Source organism: Passer montanus, unplaced genomic scaffold (assembly GCF_014805655.1).
Source record: "Passer montanus isolate IOZ18808 unplaced genomic scaffold, ASM1480565v1 scaffold124, whole genome shotgun sequence".
NCBI lineage: Eukaryota > Metazoa > Chordata > Aves > Passeriformes > Passeridae > Passer > Passer montanus.
Genome location: NW_024359167.1, coordinates 591,769 through 614,520, shown reverse-complemented (window position 1 = coordinate 614,520; position 22,752 = coordinate 591,769). Strand labels below are relative to the sequence as shown.

Below are 22,752 nucleotides of genomic sequence, written 5' to 3'. Positions count from 1 at the left end.
TTTGGGATAATTGTAGGGGATGAGACAGACAGATCCCTGTTTGTTTTTCCATTTTTTTGCAGTGCATGGCAAACATTCTGAAAATAAAGTTCTTTTGTTGTTATTGTTATGATTTGAGAGGTTATTTCATATCAAGCTAAACATTTTTACTGGGTGTCTATTCATCAAAGATTTCACCCTCTGAAGGTCACAGAAACAGTTTTCTTATACAATTGTTGATAGAAAGGTGAATTATTCTATGGCACACAGGATTTTTTCCCATTCCTCAGCCATCCTCTCCGTGGTGGATTCTCACTGCAGTGCTGCCAGTGCAGGACACTGAGCACTCACCTCCCCAAAGAGGAAATGCTGAGCTCTGGTCAGGTGAGAAAGTGAAGAAGGAGAACTCAGAAGGAAGAGTTGTGCCCTGTGAGAGCAGCAATCCCTCAGGAAATCCCTCACTGAACCTTTCCTGTGGGAGGAATCACCACAGCTCCACCTTATTGGGTTTAAAAGAAACGTGAGTGTGGTCCCAGGACACACACCTGAGAGCTTAAACTGGGATTTCTCCATCACAGCTGGCTGAGCCACAACAATTTGCAGCAGTTCTGAGACCAGTGCTGAAGCCAAGCCAGATACTGACACAGATAATTGCCTTTCAGGTAAAATTAATTTCTGTTTTTTCCCCTCTTCATCTTTCTTCTCCATGTACATAGAAAATGGGAGTGGTTTCCTTTGAAAACTTGAGTCTGGCTCTGTAGTGAAACCAATCTGAGACTCTTTCAGGAGTGTTTGGGTGCGTGAGTATGTGTGCCTCTGTACATACATGTGTGTGTATTTAAAATCAGCAGATTATTCCAGATTCAGTGAAGGGGTAGCAGTCACACAGAAATATGAAAGCTTGATTTTATTCATACCTAATTCAGAGAAAACTCTTGAACTTTGATCCGCTACAGCCCACTTAATTAACATCATCATTAATCCCTGCTGTACCCCCTTATCTTAACTGGAAATTCTCTCCTTTACTTTTCTACAAAACTTTTGTCAAGACTATAAAATCCAAATTGTTTAAAGGCGAGCTTATCAATCACCATGGTTTTGATGAGAAAACATTCTTGATCAGACCTAGGCACATTTTTTTTTCCTCTGCCATCTGGCTGTATCCATCTGTTATCTGTTTTAAGATTAAAAGTGAGTTAGGATGGGGAGTGTCTTATTAATTTTTGTTTGTAAAACACTTAGCACAGGAGGGTCATGGTCCAAGCCGGAAAGAGGCTGCCATTTCTGCTCAATTCAAATAAATAAATGCAATAATCAACACCAACAAGTTCCCTGGCAGGGAAGTTTGGAAGGAAGGCAATGTGGCAGAATTTCCTATAGTCTCTTCCCTATAAACTGAATATTCTAGTTCTGGTCATGAAGTGAAATCCTGGCTATGGATTTGGATCCAGTTTGGTCCTGGGTCTGAATGCAAAGTAAGGACTTAAAAGTACTTATTTGCTGTGATTTTTTCCCCCTAAATGTTAGCAACATTTTTATTTCGCACAAAATGTTTCACAGAAATGTCCATGTCTCTGGTTGCGTCCTTTACCCAGACATCCCTTTTGGGGTGTTGGCAGTAATTCTGTGTGAGAGGAATAGCAGATTTGTCTTTAGAAAGAAGCTGTGGCTCTGCTGGTAGATAAAACTAGCACGGGGAGATAAAAGAAACAATGGGAAGGATTCCACTGATTGATGAATGGAAAAAGATATTTGCTTTTACAAATAAACTTTGGATTTGCTGATAAATGAAATTAGTCATTGAAAGATGAAAGAAACAATAGGAAAGAAAAGCCCCTCAATTCCATAAGAATTAAAAATGAAAAGGGAGGGTTATACCTTAGAGGGAAATCTTTTGTATCAGGTGTATTGGGAAGTCTGTACTTCTCAAGTACCTCAGCCAGTGGGGAAAGAGAGAAGGGAAATGCGACTGGGAAATTGGGATAAAAAGGGAGGCTGCATCCTCCAAAAATCTGAGAGATCCCAGGGGAATGCCCCATGGCCTCTCCCTTTCTTCGAATAAAATTAAAGGACTCCTCTGTCTCCTTTTTGGACATAAACCTCTGATGTTTGTGGATTAATTTTCCTACCGTGTTTGCTTTGTCCCTTTCCTCAACAAGCCCCATCTTTCCTGTTCCTCAGATCAGCTGAAGACAGGAGAATTCCTTTCCAGGAGGTGCACTGCTGGCTTTTAAGCAGCCTGCAGGGAGTGTGGGGTGTTCACTCTGCCCTGCACTGACCCTGCACATTCCCCACTGGAGGGGAGGATATTGCTTTGGTGACACTGCTGGAACATTCAGCAATCCTGACTAATTCCAGCTCCACACTCCTTTATTAAGTGTTTTGTTTTGCTCGACCTCACATCATGGGATCATCTTGTCTACCTCTGACTTTTTCATTACCTTCCATTACCTCTCATTTCAGCTCTCCCTGCATTACTCTGTCATCTTCAGAGACTTGCACTCATAACACTCAGAATAATTAAGTGATCTGCATAGCAGTAATCCTGGTGCCCTCTGCAAAAATGCCCTGCCACCAGCTTTTAACTAAGAATGACAGGAATTCAGCCCTGAAGGCAGCTAAGTGAGCAGCTCCAGTTCCGAAAAGTCTCTCCTGGAATCTCAAGAGGTTTAAACCAGGATGGATGTCACTATTTTCAGGGAATGTATATGAGCAAGTGCCTGCCAGAAGATGGCTATTTAGTGTTGCAATCCTGCAAAAGGATGGAAGGGAATTATTGCCTCATGTTTTCTTCATCTTTCCTACCTATGTCTTGGCATATAAGTCAAGATTTCATGTTATACTCTCATTTGTTTTTCCTGCTGTTGTTCTCAGTCTCTTCCCAGAAGAATCACACATCACTGATGTTTATTGTTTCAGAAGGAAAGGAAACTGAGGCAGAGCAGTTCTCACCCTGGCTGCAGACAGGAGCCATTATTCCTTCCCCTTTCTACTGACAGCTTCTTTAGGTGCACCTCAGTCAGGGTTTATTCAGTCAGTCCCCAGACCCAGGGGCAGCCAGCACCTCTCTCACCAGTTCAGGGCTAAGGAGAGGAGCAGCTGAGCCTCCTGTGTGGCAGATGAAGTCCCCTGGGCTTGGGGCCTGGCAGCTCCCACACCTCTTGGTGCAGCTGAGCACTCTGACACCTGACATGCACTGATGAAAAAATGTTTCATTACCCAGTTTTTGGAAAAGGTAATTAAACCTGAGGCTCCAGAGCTGGACACAGCTCTCCAGAGGTGCCTCCAGGGCCGAGCAGAGGGGCAGGATCCCTCCTGACCTGCTGCCCACACTGCCTGAGGCACTCCAGCTCTTTTCTTGATCCCTGTTCTCTTCTCCCCTAAAAAAGCCTGATTCCCAGCACCACAGCCGTTTTCCCTTGCCCTTGTTTGCCTGTGTATTTCAAACATCTAATCCCAACTTTTTTGTGTCTTTGCAGCTGCTCCTATTTATTTTCTGAACTTTACTTCTTTACTAAATCACTTCAGGTTTCTGAGCTCTACAGATTGTCCTCTGGGAGTTTTGCTGCTCTGCTTGGTGCTTTTAGACTTTCAGGCCCCTGAGTTTTAAGCTTGGTTTAAAATATGGTCCATTTTACCATTGTTTAGACTGTATTAAGACTATGCTGATAGAAACAAGCAAACAAAAAATCCAAATTGAAAAGGAAAAAAGTTGGCTAAATTCCTTAATCAGAATAATAGAAGTATTTTATCTACCCCTTCCCAGGGCAATGAACATTTTGGTCATGAGAGCTTGGGTTTAGCTACAGATGAATCTCCAGGGACTATAATGTTGTGTGTGTTAAATAAAACCACAAAACAGGGCAGAAAGGTCACTGTGCTACTCAGTGACAACCTCTTGCTGCACCAAGAGCTGTTCCTCCAGGCTTGCTTTAGAGTATGAGACCTGTCTTCTCCTTGCCCTAACCTAATGCTCAAAAAACTTGGATTTTTTTTTGAGTTTCTGAAGAGATTTTAAGGACGTGCTTGGCCCTTACTTGCAGACTTTCTTGTCATATTACTGAGAATTTCCCTTTTAAAGACAAAGAGCTAAAACTTTCACAAAATACCATGATTCCAGCAGTTGTTATTTTGAGAAGGATAAACAAACAGAAATCAAAGTTGCAAGAATCCTAATAACACTCCAGGAGACAGCAACAATGCCAACCCATGGAAATCATTCAAAGACAGCAGTGTAACATTTATCTCAAAGTCAACAGAAACTCATCAGAGTCCATAAAAACAAGTAAACAGCTATATTAACACTGAACAGTCACATTTCCAACAGGAAATTGAATCCTGTAATCAATGAGCACTTAAGAATTGCCATAATAGTTTAATGTGAATTTTCTTAAGAGTTTGATTCCAGAAATTAAGGCTAGGAAGGGCATCTGATACAAATGCTTCTTGAAAAGAATAATGACCAAATGGTTCCATTGTATGGCTTAAGAAAAAAAAAATCCTTAAACATCTGTAAATAACTCTAAACCAAGCTGTGTTTTATTTTTTTTTTCACAGCTGGAATACTAGTTTTTATTACAGCTCAACTGGCATTGCAAATTAAAATCCATCTCTGTTTGTTAAACTGCTACTTAAAATGGCTTCCAGCAACTGTTACAGTTGGATATTATGTTGTCATTTATGCATTAAGTGGGAATGGTTCAATAGCATGAATATTTAAAAACAAGTACATGGAAAGTATTTTAATTGGGTTGCCATTGCTAACTGCTGAGTTTTGTTCCCAAGGTTTGGTCAAAGCTCACTTAATTTTTCATTGCATCCAGTGAGGCATCCAGTGAATTAATGGAATGAGGATCCTTTGTAGGTGAATCTCAGGGTGTCTGATCATAGCAGAGCAGCTTTGCACTTTTAATGGACAGCAATTAAAGTGCTCAGCAGACTTCTGCCATGCTGGTTGATCTGTTCTGAACACTTTGTTTGGTGAACTCTTCCTTAGAGATGCTAAAGAGGGAAAAAACACCACGTGTTCATGAGCAGAGATTCTATAAAATGAATGTAAGCACATTGTTATTTTGGCAGGGAGTTTCAAAGGGTCACAAGGAAGCTGTGAATGAAAAACTGTATTTTCACTGCCCACTGCATCTGTAAAGCACCAACACCCATTAAAGCTGAGGTGAACTATTGCAAAATAGACAGTTGTATGAGACTCTAGGTCTAATTTAATTTAAAATAATTACCTGAGGATACAATAGGCAATTGTCACAGGTGAACAGATTATTCATAAAGAAATTAGGCAGTTCTGAAAAATCACAGTGAATTTTCAACATCAGGTTTGTTAACAGCTCTTAATGACTGACAGCAACTTCTTCAGATGTTGCTTCAAGTTTTTTGCCTCTAACCTATAAACCACGTCCTGCAAGTGACAAGAGTCAGTCTCATCTGTTACTCAGAGACAGCCAGGATAACCAAGATACTCTGGTTAAGGTTGTTCATGAATGTGCCCCCAGAACTTCTCACTTCACAGAAATCCCCATGATCCATGCACTGAAATTAACACTTTTAGGACAGCTGGGCAATGGGACTTACCTGAAGATCTATCAATTACTCAACACTTAAGAGAAAAATCACATTTATTTATGAACCAAATAAGTTTTCATAAATGTCAAATGATTCCTAAATATAATTAAAGTTCAAAAGGGCCTAAAATACAGCCCATAATACCTTTGAAAATCTGTCCACCCATCTATGTGCCTGAGACATTAGAGCTGGATTTTGAAAACCCTTGTGGGTCCCTGCCAGTTCAGGATATTCTGTGATTCTGTGGCATCCTTAGCAGAATTTTTTGTTTTCAAGCCACTTTCCCTTTTATTGGAAACCTTCATTGGAGGAGAGCTGCTCCTCATGGTGAGCACTGGATGACTGCAGGCCAGGAGACCTCTCAGCCTTGCCAGCTGTCTTTTGATATCAGGTGTTCCTGGCAACCTCTGCAGAGAGTGGGAATTCCCTCACTCACACAGTGAGTGAGAAAACAGCAAAAGCAGGAATATGATGTTCAGGAAGTCCGGAGGGAAAATAGCTGCTGAGATGTAATATCAAATCTGCACCCATAAGTTTGGGGAGATGAATCAAACATATCTTGAATGCTGCTCATCAAGCCCATTACTTTAGGAGATCAGCAGGACAAGCCAGAGAAGTGACACTTCTGCTTCACCAAACCTGGCACGAGAAGAAGCTGAATCCATTTCTCCATTTCATATCTGTTCTGCCATACAGGATGACTTTAAGCAGCAGTGTCATTTATTATTATGTTTTATTGCTTAAATGGGCAATTTCCCAACTTAGTGAGGCCTTGGGAAGCTCCTCAAACACAGACCCAACCAGGGAACTTGCCTCTCTCTGGCTGAGCACTCTGCTCTCCAGCTGACCTTCAGGAAACAGCCCTGTTGGAAGAGTGCCTCACTCCAGGTCTGTGACTAAGAATTTAATTACATTACAGAAGGGTATGATCTGAGAGGCTGATGCTGTTTTTGTTCCAACCACTGAGCTCCTTGCCAGCTCAGTTATCAGCCCTCACTGGGCTGAACGGTCCCTTGGGCTCAGTGGTGGCAGTGTTCACAGAGCTGGTGCTGCTGTTTTTCCTGGGGCTGCTCCTCTGCAAGGAGCCCTGACAGGGCAGGGGAAAGGGGGACGGATTCCCAGGCATGCAAATCAGCCAGGCAGGGTCAACCTGTAACCTGCTTTACAAATTCTGAAATGTTGCTGAGACAAAACTGCTCGGTTTATACCTAAACCCCCAAACTGATCCTAAAGCTCTCACACAACCTGGAGAGGGGCTTTGGACAATGGCCTGGAGTGCCAGGAGCCAGGGAATGGCTCCCAGTGCCAGAGGGCAGGGCTGGGTGGGAGATTGGGAATGAGGAATTGTTCCCTGTGAGGGTGGGCAGGCCCTGGCACAGGGTGCCCAGAGCAGCTGTGGCTGCCCCTGGATCCCTGGCAGTGGCCAAGGCCAGGCTGGACACTGGGGCTGGGAGCAGCCTGGGACAGTGCAAGGTGTCCCTGCCATGGCAGGGGTGGAAGAAGATGATCCTTACAATCCCTTCCAGCCCAAACCCATCTGGGATTCCATAATTCTGATTACACTGGTCACAGAAAACATCCAGAATTCTTCATGCAAACATTTCTGGCTACTGCAGAACATAACACTCCGAAAGAGACCTGCATGCACTGGAAGTTCTTTTGTTTGAACATTTATTTTTGAATCTCATAAAACTGGTTTACTAGAAATTTCATTAAGAAAAGACTGGTTTCACTATTAGACAAGAACACTGCTACAGAAAGTTTAATATTCCTTCCCCTAGAAAGGAAGGATGAAAATATAAAGTTACTTCTAAAATGTACCAATATTTATTCAGCTTTATTTGTGACACAGGTCACAGTAACAGTATTTCCCAGTTATGCTCTAAACCAAAATTAAGTTTTCTATTATTCCAGTCCTTCCCAAGAGCATGGAGCAGGCTATTTCCTTGCTGGTTTATAAATACTGTTTTAACCTGACAATTTCTTACACAAGATCTTTTTCCTAACTAGGGAAAGGGTTCCTGCCAACACAAAATGGGGGGTTATAAAACCCTAAAACAGAGCAAGGCCTGTTGTAGCTGTGTTCCCTGGCAGATGTGCTGGACAGAGGGTGCAGAGCTGAGCTGGAGGCTGTGCTGTCATCCTCAGACCAGCGTCCATCTGGTCCACACGTCCAGCACAACCAGCACAGTGCTCCAGGGAGAACATTTTAATAAACAGCTACAAGTTAATTTTCACCAAGCTGATACTGACACTCTCTTAACACACAGCAAGTTTCATCTCCACAGTATTAATTGTTACAAATACATAACAGATAAACAGCTCAATCCCAGGCCTTCAGGTCCCTCTCCACTCATGTACCTACACACTTTAAAAGGCTGGGACCTTAAAATTCAGCCTTTCAAATGAATGGCATTTCTTCAGCAATTAAAATGAATGGCACTTATAAATTTAGAAAGGACAAAGCCCAGACAGGATGCAGTAAAATCTGATTAACAGGTCACAGGATTCCTTCAAAGCAACCCCTTAAAATTTGGATTTCAAAGATCCTTAAAAAAAGATTTTGGATTTTAAAGATCCTTTTTTAGATCCATTTTATTTAAAATAGCTCAACCAACCAGGCAAAACCCCAGAATTAAATTGACATAGAATGCCATAAACTATTAGCAAATTGCCTCAATTTTTACTTACCTTCTCTGAAAAACAAAACTTACTTAATTTCTCAAGTAAACTTCCCAAGTTTTAACACGCAGCCTTTGAACATCATTGTATCTTTTGTCTCCTAGGCTAGGAAGCCAACTGCCCCCTTCTAGATATTTATTGACTCTGAATATATCCCATGATTTAATGAAAAAAAATCAGACCACAGAGAAGAACAAGAGACTCCAATAAGGTGCAATGACACAAATTTTAGAGGCCAAAAGAATTGAAAATATTTATCTGCTAAGTGAGAATGAAATAAAATTCAGACATCTAAAAAACTGGCAACATCTTACTGTTAATACAGGAATAGCTTATTGCACAGAAACCCTAACTATTTACTTTCACTGATGCCCAGATTGTGCCTCTGTGTATTTCTAGAACTGAACAGTTTGATCCCTGGTTAACTCAAAAGCCAGATCTCAGCACAAAAGCAAGGTACCCACTGCCAGTGGGCCTTGCTTTGGAAGGGTTCACAAATCATCCTTCACCAAAAAACCGAGGATGAATCCACAGAGAAGGCAGCTGCCATTCTTTTAAACCCAGGCAGGGCTGAAAGAGGAGGGGGAGCTGTGCTCCTGGCTCCCCTCCCTGTGTCTGAACACACTCCTGAAGAGCCTTTGTCAGCCCAAAACCACATTTCCACCTTCCAGAAAATAGAAACACCACGAGCAAACCTAAATCTTACCAGCAAGGAAAACAACATCAATCCTGCTTCACCCTGCTGGTTCCCCGTGATCCAGCAGCTCTCCACTTAGGGCTTGGACACTGTGAAAATCCTGGAGAAGCCACTCACCTACACTGTGGAGGAAATAAGCAGCGAGAGTAGAACAAAAGATTCTAGTTGAAAATTGAGTGTTATGAAGTAGATTATACCTTATTTTGCATTTCAGTGTTGTCTGACAGATAAATAACTGTACATTATTTATCTGGCAGCACTGCTTATCCTGGTCACTCCCTGGGCATTCCCTCCCCAGGTGCATTCTGCACCCTGGTGGGAGCACACATGGCACTGATTTTCCAGCTTGAGCTCCCAGATTTTCAGAACACCCTTTTCTGAGTTGGAAATCTCTCCTACTGAAAGCATATTGAAATGCTTGTGGTCAGAAGTGAAAAACAAACTGTTTTCACCCACTCTGCCAAGTGTCCTGGGTTGTTTTGGAAGCATGCCCATCTAAATCACTCATCTTTTTCAGCACATCCAAACTTTCATTACGGATTTTATGCATTTCTAAACTGATAAGGTTAAAAAAAAAAAAAAGGAAAAGGAAAAAGTGAAGTAGAAGCCAGAATCTGTACTTTCAAGGCTCCAGGAAGATTCAACTTTGTAGCAATTCCCCAGCTGTAATTGCCTTACCAGACAGTTTAAATCCATTTAGAAAGTTCCATGTTAACTCTGTAGCCTCAAGAGCCTTGTCTCCAGAAATAGCTGCTGTTTGAACTGCAGCTCTGAGAGGATATTTTAAATCAAGTCTGTGCCTGCTTTTTTACCTGGAGAGGCTGTGTATTGAGATGGGCACTTCAGGGACAGGACAGGGTGCTGGGGCCATGGCTCAGCTGGAAGGGCAGGGAGCTGCCCAGAGTCACCCCAAGGTGACACAGGAGCCAATCCTTGTACACTGCAGCTTAACCCCCATCACTGCAACCCAAAGAGTGGACCTGGAGTTATTGTTCCCTGTGTAACTAAACCACACAAGCAATATTTTTAGCTGTCTTTTGATTTGAAACTGTGGGTAATTAAATCCTAGTGCAGGTCTAATACTTCAGCGTGCTCCCTCTAATCATAATTATCACATTTACAGAGAGCTACAGGCACCAGGCTGTTACAACAAGAGATGATTTTGTCTGTAACTCCACAAGATAATTGTTTACAAATAAGATTGAAAGCTACAGTTGGTGAACAAGTTCAAGCCCTATTTTGAAGTCAGTAGGAGAAGGAGCAGCCTGGTGCTGTGAACCAGGAAAAAGGAAGGTTCAGATCACACACAGCCTGACCTTTACCATCACACTCCCAGAGCTTCACTCTTACACCCTCACTTAGCATCCTTGACTCTGGTGGTTTCATTATTGTGGTGAGGAGAACGTAAAGGACATCGTCCATTCAGGAACACTCAGAAAAAACAATTTTGAAATAAATGTCTGTGTTGTGCAAATACATTCAAGCTGTAGAGCCCAGTTCAGTTTCTTCAATGTTTTTAGCGGGGGATAGACTTGAGGATTCCTGTTGCACATAGACACCCCCCCAGTGGTTCTGCACGGAGAACTGCAGCTTGGAGGGACATTTCCTGCAGCACAGCAGCTCCACTGGAGAGATCCAGGTTTAAATGCAGCATGAGCTCCCCCCAGAACAGAGGGACTGGGGCTTAGGTCAGCCCAGCACTGAGGTGAGCTAATATCAAAACCCCGTTGTGATTGATCCATGGCAAACTTTCAGTTTTTCTCCTGAAATCTGGGCCAGGCTGAGCTGCTGCACAGTGGAATTCAGTCAAATCACTCTTGCACAACGCTTGCCCACAGCCCATCCAACCCTCAGCAGTGCTTCCACTGATTGCAAACGCTGTAATCAATGGCCAAAACAAATTAAAGAGAGGGATAAAGAGTCATCTGCCACCACTTGTATGTTCTTTATCTTCCAAAGGCTTCTAGCAATTAATTTGTTGGAAGTTTTATTGTTATCAAGTGAACACTTTATTTTGTGGGACACTGTGGGTAAAAGCTGTAATGCAAACAAACAATGGCTGCTATGCCATAAATCTGCCTCTAAATCTCACTCATGCACTGAGGGTTTAAGATCTCTCTAAAGTAACATATTTGTTTACTTGTAAGGGGAAAAGGTCCTCCTGTAAGTACTCCATACATTGAAAACAGACACAGTAAAAATGGCACTTGGCAAAGTATCATTAGAAATGCTGTGATCTGTGGTGGCATAATTAAGGGAGAACCATTTAAATGCTTATTGATGAAGGAATATAGAAATGTTAGAAGCCACCAGCACGTCCTTCACTCTCAAGGGTGACATAAAGTGCTATGAGCTGGAGTGCAGCAGTAAGGATGCTCTCCACACACCCCTGCACCCACCAGGCAGTGAAGGGATCACACACTGCACTGGGCTGTTTCTTTTTCCTTCTGATTCACCTCTCTGAATGTTCTTCACCAGAACTCTCAACAGCCACTGGGTATTCCAAATCATGGAATGTCCTGAGCTGGAAGGGACCCACAAAATCACCAAACTCCAGTTCCTGGGTTAGTGTCACTTCAGAGGCTCCTGGCAGCACTGCTGAGGGCAGCCACACCTTCTGCTCATGGCCAAAATCCTGTGTGGCACCCAGTACTGCCTGCAGGCATGAACAGCACTACACACACAGAACAACACAGAAATCTTCGAGAGATGTATATCACAGCCGTGTGTTCACCTGGAAATGAGACACAGAGATGACTCTGACAGGCTGTTGCTACATCAACCAATCTAAAGTTGGGGGAAAAAGGGGAGTTAAAAATCCCTCTCTCTCAGGATGTGACAATGAGGAGGGAATGTTAACTAGCTGGTGTAATCACACCTGCTTTTAACACCCTCTTCCCTTCTAGAGGAAATTATTATCTCCACAGGGCAAGGCAGAACATCCAGAATGAAGCATGGAATTGAGCAGCGTGGATCTCACAGCACCTGTAAGCAGGTTTGCATTGCTTAAGTAATTATGATTTGGGTGGATATCGCATAAATAATATTGAATTTTCATATCTGATCACAGCTGCCACTTCCACAATGCGATTTCCACGTGGATGAAGAGCAAACTCTGACAGGAAAGTGTTGACCCTCCTAGGTAATAATGCACTGCTGACTGTGATAGCTCCTGTTCTCTGTAAAAAAAAACAACTTGTGTATCAAGGACAACTTAATAACAAAATAAAAAACCCAAAAGCCAATGGTTGTGTAAAGAAAATGTTCAGGCATGAGGATAATTGTCCACAGAGCATTACAGCCAAACCAGCAATTTTACCTGGTACTTCAGCATCCTACCTGAAGCTTTTAAAAGACAACTAAAATCTATCCAAAATAAAGAAATGCCAAAAGAGACTTTTTGCATCTGGAAAAAAATGTTTCAGTGCATTTGGCATTAATGTCTACACAGTTTAAGACAAATCACCAATAACATCCTTTGGAAAGTGGATTACAACCACAAAAGTGGTCAGGCATTCTGCTCCTGACTTCTGTTTCAGTAGAAGCAAAACAAAGCTCAGTCTTTGCTCCAAGTACGCTCTGAGTGCATATTGAAATGGTTTCTGTTTCAAAAGGAAAGTGATATTACAACTTCAGTCCTTGAAATTTATTTACTAATTCATTCACATACCCCGTAATTAGTGCTCAATGAGAGCAATCTCTTTTCAGACCTAGCACAGAATTAACAACAAGGATTTAATGCATAAATTTTCCTACAAAAATTAATAGATTTAGTCCTTCTTCCATTAAAGATTGTGGCAAAACTCCAATAATGATGAGCAAACTCATAATAATATTTAACTGTCAGATGATTACTGTGTTGCAATTCCATTAGTAATTAAAACTAAATGGCACTTAGGTAATGTTATGATCTTCTACTTTTCCTAATACCTGCCCTTTCCAACTAAGGGTCAAATTAATGTCAGGGTATCTGAAAAGTTCTGAAAAAGGTTTTTCCTGTCTATTTATCCCTATAAAACGTCGGCCAAAGCCCTTAAGCACAACGCATCATCTGGGTGAGAACCAGAATAACCTCCAGCCTCAGGAAAATTGATTCAGTGAAAACGAAAGTTCCTGAGCCTCTCCTTTCCCTGCATCTGCTCTTCCAGCCGAATTCCCGAGCAGCAGCTGTGGGAGCATCCTGCTCCCCTGGCCCTGGCAAGCACAGCTCAGGTGGAGCCCCTCCTGCCCCCCTGCCATGCCTCAGGCTCAGCTCCTGCCCTGGGCTCTGCTCCACCCGGGGGAGCCCGGGCAGGGCAGGGATGAGCATTTCACCTGCTCAGGGCACGCCTGACGCGGATCCTTAACTCTGTTACTCCTCTCACTGAAGATCCTCTGCAGGGAGGAGCTGGACTGGGGTGGGGGAAATGTCAGTGTGCAAAGAGAGGTTCTGCTGCAGCTCAGAGATAATTACAGCATTTTGTAACAAACCCCACTGCAGGGCTTTCTGGGGATGAGACCAGATTCTGGTTCCTAGTATTTCATATGCTCAGGGCACGCCTGACGCGGATCCTTAACTCTGTTACTCCTCTCATTGAAGATCCTCTGCAGGGATGCAGCTGGGCTGGGGTGGGGGAAATGTGCAAAGAGAGGTTCTGCTGCAGCTCGAAGAGAATTACCGCATTTTTTAACAAACCCCACTGCAGGCCTTTCTGGGGATGAGACCAGATTCTTGTTCCTAGTATTTCACAGTTTTGGGGTTTTTTTGTTTTTTGGTTTTTGTTTTTTTGTTTTGTTTTGTTTTGTTTTGTTTTATTTTTGTTTTGGTTTTTTTATGTTTTGGTTTGGTTGGTTGGTTGTGTGTTTGTTTGTTTTGCTGTGGTTTGGTTTTGGGTTTTGGGTTTGTTGTTGCTATTGTTGTTTTTGGGGGTTTTTGTTGGTTTTTTTTGTTTTGTTGGTTGGGTTTTTTTCCCCCTGAAAATTGTTTTTACTTTTTTTTTAATCAATCGACAATTAAATAGATAAAATAATAATTTGGTTTTTTTTTGTTTGGTTGGGGTTTTTTTCCCCTGAAAATTGTTTTTATTTTTTTTTAATCAATCGATAATTAAATAGAAAAAATAATAGATAATAAGATAATAGTTATCTATTATTACTAGATAATAAGATAGTACTCAATAGATATTTCTCAATCTCAGTGCTTTCCAATTAAAGTAATATAATGAAGTGTCAGGTTTCTGAGAGCAGTATCAGTGTTAAGTGACAAACACAATTTTAGCACATGGTCTGCACTTGGTTACTACTCCCTCTCTAGTCCAGCCACTGCCAGTAATTTGTTACTGCACTACTCCTAGCTTAGCAGAAGCAACACAGTGAAGTGTCTTATGAAATATGATGCTGTTGTTAATTCTAAAACCCTGTTTACCCTGTTTTCTTTTATTTTTTTTTATATATTTTTTTTTTTGGTAAAAAGCCTTGTAGGAAAATAGTTTGCAAGTTGCTGTTTTTGATAATTTATTTTCAAGACATTTTAGAAGAAAGATGGGAACCCCACAACAATTTTGACCTCTCAGAGTCCTTGTGTAAGATCTTCTGCTCTGCTGTTGCAACAAACCCCACAAGGAAATTCCAGGTTTTGGCTATCAGTGCCAAAACCACTGCAACTGGGCCAGTTTAACTGTGCCATGATGCACTCAATGAGTTTGGATACTGAAAGTGTAAATCAACGTTAATAATCATCACAAGGATTTGAGAGCACAACTTGGCAATAGGGGTTTTAAACCCCTTAAAAACAAGTAAAGCCTTTAAAAATATTTATTACATACTTTTGAACAAACCAAGTTCCTCTGCAATATATGCCAGGAATGCACATCCTGATGGAGAGCTTTGGATATGCATAATGGAAAAAAAAATTACACCAACACAAAAAAATAATTTTGAGATCCAAAATCCATTCTGGTGGAGAGTGGAACTGAGTCAGTGGTGTTTTGATCAGAGAAGATTGGCCCTACCAGGTGGACAAAATGTTTTGGTTGTACTTTCTTGGGTGACAACAGGAGCCCATGTAGCCAGACAATGCTGGAGGCTGATCCTTAACCAAAGGAGTTTCTAAAATGTGCTCAGGAAAGTACAAGAACAACTGTAGATGTTATTGACTCAGCAGACCTTCAGCTAGCACAGACCTGCAGAGCTCCACAGATCAGCAAACAGGTCCATGGCTAAACTAAATTGATTTAACTTTCATTTTAAACCTCTACTAGTTAAAGATACTTATACAAGTGAAGGGTTCTGGCTTACTTTTTTAAAAAGTATTTTTTACATTATGCTTTTGTGTATTTGTGTCTAGGCTTTACTTCTACTTTTTTCTCCCAGGAAATCAAGGAGAAATAAATATAAGCCCAGTGTTGTCTCATTCCTTTCCTTTCTTTATTCATTCATTCCTAATTTTATTTAACATCCTGAAATTTGACATGGGACAAAGTATTACAAGAAAATGGAAAAACCCAACACCACATAAGGAACCAGAAGGGGAACAGAACTTTGATAATTTCTTTGGTTACTTCCAAATAAATGAGCAAAAGATAAACACACAGTCCTGTAGAGACAGGTCTGCATTGAACCTGACAAAAGGCTTTCCTTGGTGATTTGTTATTGTTCCATTTAAAATATTTTAAAAGTTTGACTGCAAGAAAGCAATTCCACTTGTGCCAGAAGTGGTCTCCTCCCACTCGGCCTCTACTGTTATTACTGAGCTGCTGGTAGTTTATAAATTATGAATTGTATTTAAGAATTTGCAGACGTGTATTTTCTTTGTAAAGAGGGAGCAAGAGCTTATTATTTATCCTTTGATGTATGCCCATACAGCAAAATGAAATCACTGCCTTTATAATATCCTGTACGTTCCCAGCACTTGACCCAAATGTATTGAAACAAGCAGTATTATTTGTGTGTGTGAAAAATAATATCTTCCCACACCTCACACCTCTTCTCTTTTCTTGAGGTCTTTTATAGCTCAAAATAGCCAAGCTTATCTCACTGCCAGCATCCTCAGCTCATCTCAGTGTTCAGGGAGATAAGATTAGAGGCCTTGATCCTCCTGCTGTTAGAACAAGACCTCAATCTCTCACTGTCTCTATTTAATCAGGTTCCTATTTTAGCTGCCACAAAGCTGTCAACAAAAGAAAATAAACTATACCCCATCAAGGGGTTAAATTGGATTTCACAATGTGCAAATGCTCGTCCGAACAAAATTCCACCTGCACCCTCCATCAGGCAAATTAGTTCTGACTTTTAATTTATTTCTCTAGGAAATGGAAAGGTATGGCATACCCAAAGTCAATAGGGAATAAAGAACGAGGTGTAATCAGCCTGCTCACTAATTCAGAGCCCTCTTCTCTGTCAGCTTTAATAGATTTCACACCACACCATTTATAGAATGTAAGATGTATCTTTTCTGCTCCATGCTTTATTTTGGACTTGTCTAGTTAATGGTGCTAACAAGTGACAAGTGATGTTTGTTTGATGTAACAGTGCCTGGAGGACACACACACTGCTTGGGCAGATTTTGGACACTCTGTTTTGCTACTCCAGACTCTTAACAGGACTGGTTTTCATCTGGACAATCTGCAGCACCACAATTCTGTTATGATTTACTTGACCAGTAATTTATTCAGTTCTACCATATAGATATTAAAAAAAACCCACAAACCTGTAATTAATAACTTGTACCTTAAAGAATATTTTTATTTCTTTGTTTCAAATCATTAAGTAGTGGTATGCTACTAAAAAAAAGAAAAAAAACCCTGTAATTAATAACTTGTACCTTAAAGAATATTTTTATTTCTTCGTTTCAAATCATTAATTAGTAGCATGCTACTAAAAAAAAGTTTCCTCTTCTTGGACACTGATTACCCTGTAGATAACAAATAACCATTTCTTATTCTTTCAAAATATTCCCTCTGGTTTTCCCTCTCTTTAATATTTCCTTAATTCCACCAGATCATATCCAAAACCTGCTGTAATAGGTAACTCTCCTGGAAGAAGCAGAATGGATTGAGGTGAAATATCTAAGATAACAAAAGGAGCCTTAGGATAATGCTCATCTACCAAAAACCCTCACTGGCATAGCTGGTCTTGTGGCCCTTTTCAGTTTTTTGGTGGCCCTATAGCAAGGCAGAATTTGATCTGCAGCAGGGGCATTTTTAAAACCTAATCACAGTCATAAAGCCCAAAATAAAACCAAAACTCCCATCTGAAGAACACCCTTCAAACTCATTAATTTTCTGACCAGCACAGGACATCCACACCGTCCAAGGTGCTCACACAAGGGTAAAGGTCATTTTCTCACTGCACAAAGGGTGGAACACCTCCTGCATCTTCCCCTTCCTCTCCAGCACCATGGTAGGGAACGTGTTCTTGCCTCCAGTGTGTTTATTGCTGTCTAGTTGGACATCTGCTGCCTTGCTGCTAACATCTGTCTACCTATGATCATGCAGTGTTAGGCATAATTTTGCCCTTAATAGCTTTCCTCAGGTTTTCTCTCTTTACCTCTGGTAGCCTGAATGTTGTGATCTGAAGAATAAAGCTGCTTTATTTTTGGGCTAATTAAGACACTCGAATCCTCATAATTGCAAAAGTAATAGATGTGGATTCTGGATAAAAATGCTTTTTGTTTTGCTTCAGGGTCCTTTTTCCACTGTGCAATGAGAATTAATCATGATGATTTTAAAGGTCTTGGGAACAAACCATAAAATCAGGGCAAGGAAAAGCAAATTCTCAGAAGGAAGGAAACCAGTGGTGGGATTAAAAGGTAGATTACACCCTGCTAACAAATTCCCATGGAAGTTATTCTATTTATCCTCTTATAACAGCACAGGTCCGTGTTTTCCAGCAGAATGATTATCTGGAAATCAAATGCAAGTGCCTGAAGTAGACAAGGACAAACAAACTCCGTGTGGGGAGGACAAGAAGGATAAAGCAGACGGGCAGAGATGTAAATACACCATGCAAAGGCAGGTCCCACACAGCTCCCAGCCCTGCTGGGGGACCCTTCTGCACAGGGACCCTTCCCTTCAGCAGTGCAGAGACCCAGACTGGGGCCAGAGCTGCATTTCACCTCCCTCAGGACAAAAATGCAATTTTTCAGCTAAAAAAAAGAGCATTACTGGTACATGGGGAGCAACAGCATGGAGAAAACAAATACTGGGATTTGCTATTGGCATTCAGCATCTAAAAGATTTGGGACATTCTATTGTGCAGGTCTGCACCTCAAACAGCAGTTTTCCAGTTACTCACCAGGAGCTGGACACTGGCATAGGGAACACTGGGATATTCAGAGCTCAGCTGAGGATTCCTGAACCCACAGAAATGTTGTGAATCAGATTCTATTTGAAGATATCCACCAAGGAGATGATCTCAGCTATCTCACTATGGTTTATTTTGGATAGCTGAGAAATGTGAAGTGTTTGGCCACAAGCCAAATCACATCAAGTACCCAAGCTTTTGTAATTAAAAAAAAAAAAAGAAAAAAAAAAGAAAAAAAAAAGACCAGAAATAGCTTTTGGCCACAGTGTTTTATTTTACCTGAAATAAAAATTCAGTTGTTTGAAATGTATCTAATTTAGATTAGGATGCAAAGTTACAATACACACACAGCTAAATTTAGTTTATAAATATTTCTTTTAAACTGAAAAATTTAGATATCCATTAAAACCATGTTTGGCATCAGCAAATAGTGGGGTTGATTTTTCAAAGGACCATGTTTCATTAAAAACTGTAAATGTTTTCCCAACTCCAATCCTATCCCAGACATCCCACGCTACTGATCCACTGCTGATTTCAGGTAATGCTGGAAATATCTATGTGTAGAGTAAGAATTACTGGGATTTTATGGTATGGAAACATAATAGGGAAAAATTACTATTTGCATCCCCAAATGCAAGTGTTGGAGTCCTCAGTCTCTGAGATTCACTAATCACTGCATCCCAGGCACTTTGTCAGTCTGCTGCAAAGCTCAGGTACCCTCCCAGGCTCAGCAGAGAAGCAATCTGACAGGCACTGCCTAGTTAAATATGAGTTATCATCACCAGCACCACAACATATTATTAAAAGCTCCATAAGCAGTCATGTATTTTGGAGAGGCACCAACTTCAGACATGGAATACATACAGCAAATATAAATTAACAGACTGCCTTTTGCTTTATAAATTAAAAGTATTTTGAGAAACAAAAAATCTATTCCACCCTAGTGGATTGGCTGAGAGGTAAGCCTCTGAAAAGATGAGGCTTGAGGTTTTTTTTGTGTTAAATATCCAAACATATTCACCAGGAGCCCAAAGGACTCACCAGACTATCAAGGTACTGCCAACTCGCTCCAAAGCAGGATTGGAGCAATGTTATTAAAAGTGGTAGGACTTCCCACCCACACTGCAGAAAGCTCCACTGCAAGAGGAGAAAAACACAAATTGCCTGCATACAAGGCTGACCCAGAAAGCTAAATCTTTTCCCCAGGAAAAACAGATAAACTTGTGCTTAGGTTCCTGTAGTGGCAGTGCAATCAGCTGTTACCTAATAGAGAGTGATGCTGGATCACTGAGTTTTCCCTGGAATTTAACATCTCTGCATGCAGTTCTTTCAATAAATAACCCAGGCCAGGTGGTAGAATAAAGAAGTCTGATGCAAAAAAAGAAAAAAAATCAAACAAACAAACAAAAGCAAGCCTTTGATCTCAGCAATAACTAGAAAGTCAATCAAACATCCCCAATGCTTTGTCTCACACATCAAGGCTTGAAATGCAGAGTTTGAAGCCAAGGACTGGTCAGTGAGCAGAGCCAGCTGCCAATGCCTGGCTCTCCTGACAATGCCTCTGTTTCCAGGACACTGGAAAACAGCCTAAAATAGGTCTAAACTGTGCTCTGCTAATTATGAGCACAGCAGCCACAGAGCATCAGCCCAACCCCTGTCAGAAGGGGACTGTTGGATAAAGGGAACCACACACTGTTAGCTCTTCACTCCCCAGCCGTCCAGAAGTGTGTAGGAACAATACATTTCATTTCCCAAAAGTTTCACTGAGTGTCAGTAATAAAATTAGCTATTTTATTACTCCAGGTGAAAAGAACTCTGAGATCAGACCCTTCTCTCACCCCCTCACCACGAGGTAGGTCTCAAATTAAATGAAATTTCCCAGTTTTACACCCCAGGACAACACGGCCCCAGGTATTTAAGGGATTTGGAAATCAGAAATGCAACAAGCAAACCACAATCCTGTATCTGTAAATGGGGGCTAAGTCCTCAGCCCCACTGCATGTGCATTTAATCCAACAGGATTTTTAGAGCTTGGTTATCCACACTCCCACACAGGCATCCCATCAGTCCTTCCAGGATATTTGTTCTGCTCCCCTGAGTCTGGAATCAGCACCACCACCAAGAGGTGTCTCCTCCTGCACAGCAGTGACTCTCCAGCACCACTTCCAAAGGGAACAAAACTCTCCTTTCCCTGCTTTGGCAGAACACATCTCCCCCAGACTAAAGTCCTTGCATTGTCACAGGCAATACTGAGATTAATTCAGTATCTCCTTGCCTGCCATCCCTTTCAAAGGGTTTCCTGGCTGTTTAGCACAGTAACTTTTAGCAGATTGACACCCCCCGTGTTTAATCTCTGTGCTGCTGTTCATTCAATGGACTGGTGTAATTTCTTCCCAATTCTAAAGGGCAGCACAAAGAAAAGTAATTTTCCCTGGTAATAAGATATACACACACAGAAGCCAAGAAGGGAAGGCACAAATAAAGCCAGATTATCTTGCAAAGTCTGTGGCTGCTCCTTAATGCTAATTTAAGTTCCCATCAATAGGCAGCTCCTACAACATGACACTTCAATACTGATTCACAGCAAATGTAGAAGTGGTAAGCTGAATCATCCAAATGAAATCCTCACTATCAGGCAGAGCAAATGCAAGAACTCAAGCTCTTTCTCTTTACCACAGGCTTTGCTTTTTATCTGACACATGCAGTACAGTTCTGACAAGGACACACAATGCCCAGGGCCCACCCACCCAGGCTGGCTGCTCCTCTGGCCTGGGGCTGTGAAAGCAGCAAAGAATTAGGGTTTGGTTATACAGCAATAGTCAGGGATTGCACTTTCTGGTGGGGTTTCTGCATTTTTGCTGTGCTGTCAGAAGTTTCCATCCCATTTGCTCACTCCTCTGACTGGCCCAAAAGGTCTGAGCCCTCTCGGTTGGGGTAAGGCCACGGAAGGAGCTGATGGGGACCTGGTGACAGAGAATTGTGGAATCAGCAAGGTTGGAAAAGACCTCCAAGGTCATTGAGTCCCACCTTCAAACAGGTACCACCCTGCCCACCAGACCCCTCCACTCAATGCCATTTCCACTTGGTTTTGGACATTTCAAGGGATGGTGACTCCACCACCATCCCCCTGGGGAGCCCCTTCCAGTGCTCAGCCACTCTTTGAATGAAGGAATTTTTCCTTATAGCCAAGCTGAGCCTCCCCTGGCACAGCGTGGGGCTGTTCCCTCTGGTCCTGTCCCTGTTCCCTGGGAGCAGAGTCTGATCCCCACCTCAGCACAGCCTCCTGTGAGCGACACCTTTGGCACAGAAACTCCTCTCACCTTGCTGCCAAGCCACTGCACACATTTATTTTTGCCTTCAGCTGCACTGGCTGCTCCAGACACTGAAGCTTCCCAAAAGAAGGCAGGAGTTACCAAATTTTGCTTTGCCCAAACAAAATTCTCAGCTGTGCTTATAGAACAAAATGAACAACCCTGTTCTGGCTGGTTGAGACAAGTGAGGACACACAGCAGCTGGAAGAATATTACCTAGTTCTCCTAAGTCTACAAACATCTTACACCATGCCAGGTATTTTTATTTATTTATTTTCTTGATCATAGGAAAGGATGGAATAATGATATTCTTAGATAAAAGGAACTAATCCCACATAAAGCACAGATCTTTGTTTAGGTCCAGGCATTTGAAAGTGCTTGAGACCCAGAGAAATCAAAGGCAGACTTAGCAGATTCTGAGGAGTGTAAAGTCCCCAGCAGTGCTTGTTGTGACATGGCCAGTGTTTCAAAAGCTCACAGCACACAAGGCTCTTGTGAACTCTTTTGAGAGCCCAGATCTGAGTATGGCATTAGGAGCTGCTGTGTGCTTAGCATACTTAAACATCAGCCCTCTATTGTGGGCTCTTCTGAGCCCTTTTCAAAATCTGGCCTGCACTTTAGGCATCCAGCTTCACACATTGTTTCAGTCCTTGGAGGATTCAAGAGGTTTATAATGAATTTTTAAAATTGTGAAACTTCAATGAAAAGTGCCTTTTAACAGCTATATAAAGTAGGTTATCTCAGGCAACACATTTGTTATTGTTGCTACAGGAGGTATATGCCAACTATAAATACCATTTATTAGCAGTGAATGATAAAGCCTCAGTGTAACTGAAGGCTTAATAGCAGAATGAATTAACTCCTGCTCAGACTGCTGCAACTTTAATTCTAACTTGAGGCATTGTGGGGGAAAAAACCTCCAGCTCCTCAAGCATTTCACCAGTAAAGAGCAAAATGTAAACAACCAGCAAAAATAAAAATAGCCACTGGCTACTGGTCATTGGTGTTTAGCAGTGAGGAGCTGCTCTAGCACTTTATAGAGATGTGATTGGTTCTGAAAATAGGAAGGTTGATGGTAGTATTTCACTTTTATTCACTGCCTTGCCTCCACATTTGGATTAGCTCAGCCAACACCACATCCCCCATATTGAAACTTCACAAGCAGAAGGAAGTGATGCAGTTTAAATACCTTTATATAGCGCAAGAGAAGAAAAAAACTGTTTG

General features: G+C 41.7%; 1 long non-coding RNA gene across 1 annotated transcript; it reads left to right on the top strand.

Moving 5' to 3' along the window:
* Positions 1 to 552: 552 nt before the first annotated feature.
* On the top strand, positions 553 to 12,144 carry LOC120497210. Its single transcript, XR_005626452.1, has 3 exons — positions 553 to 641; positions 11,863 to 11,922; positions 12,006 to 12,144. It is a non-coding gene; the product is annotated as an uncharacterized LOC120497210 (long non-coding RNA).
* Positions 12,145 to 22,752: the final 10,608 nt, after the last annotated feature.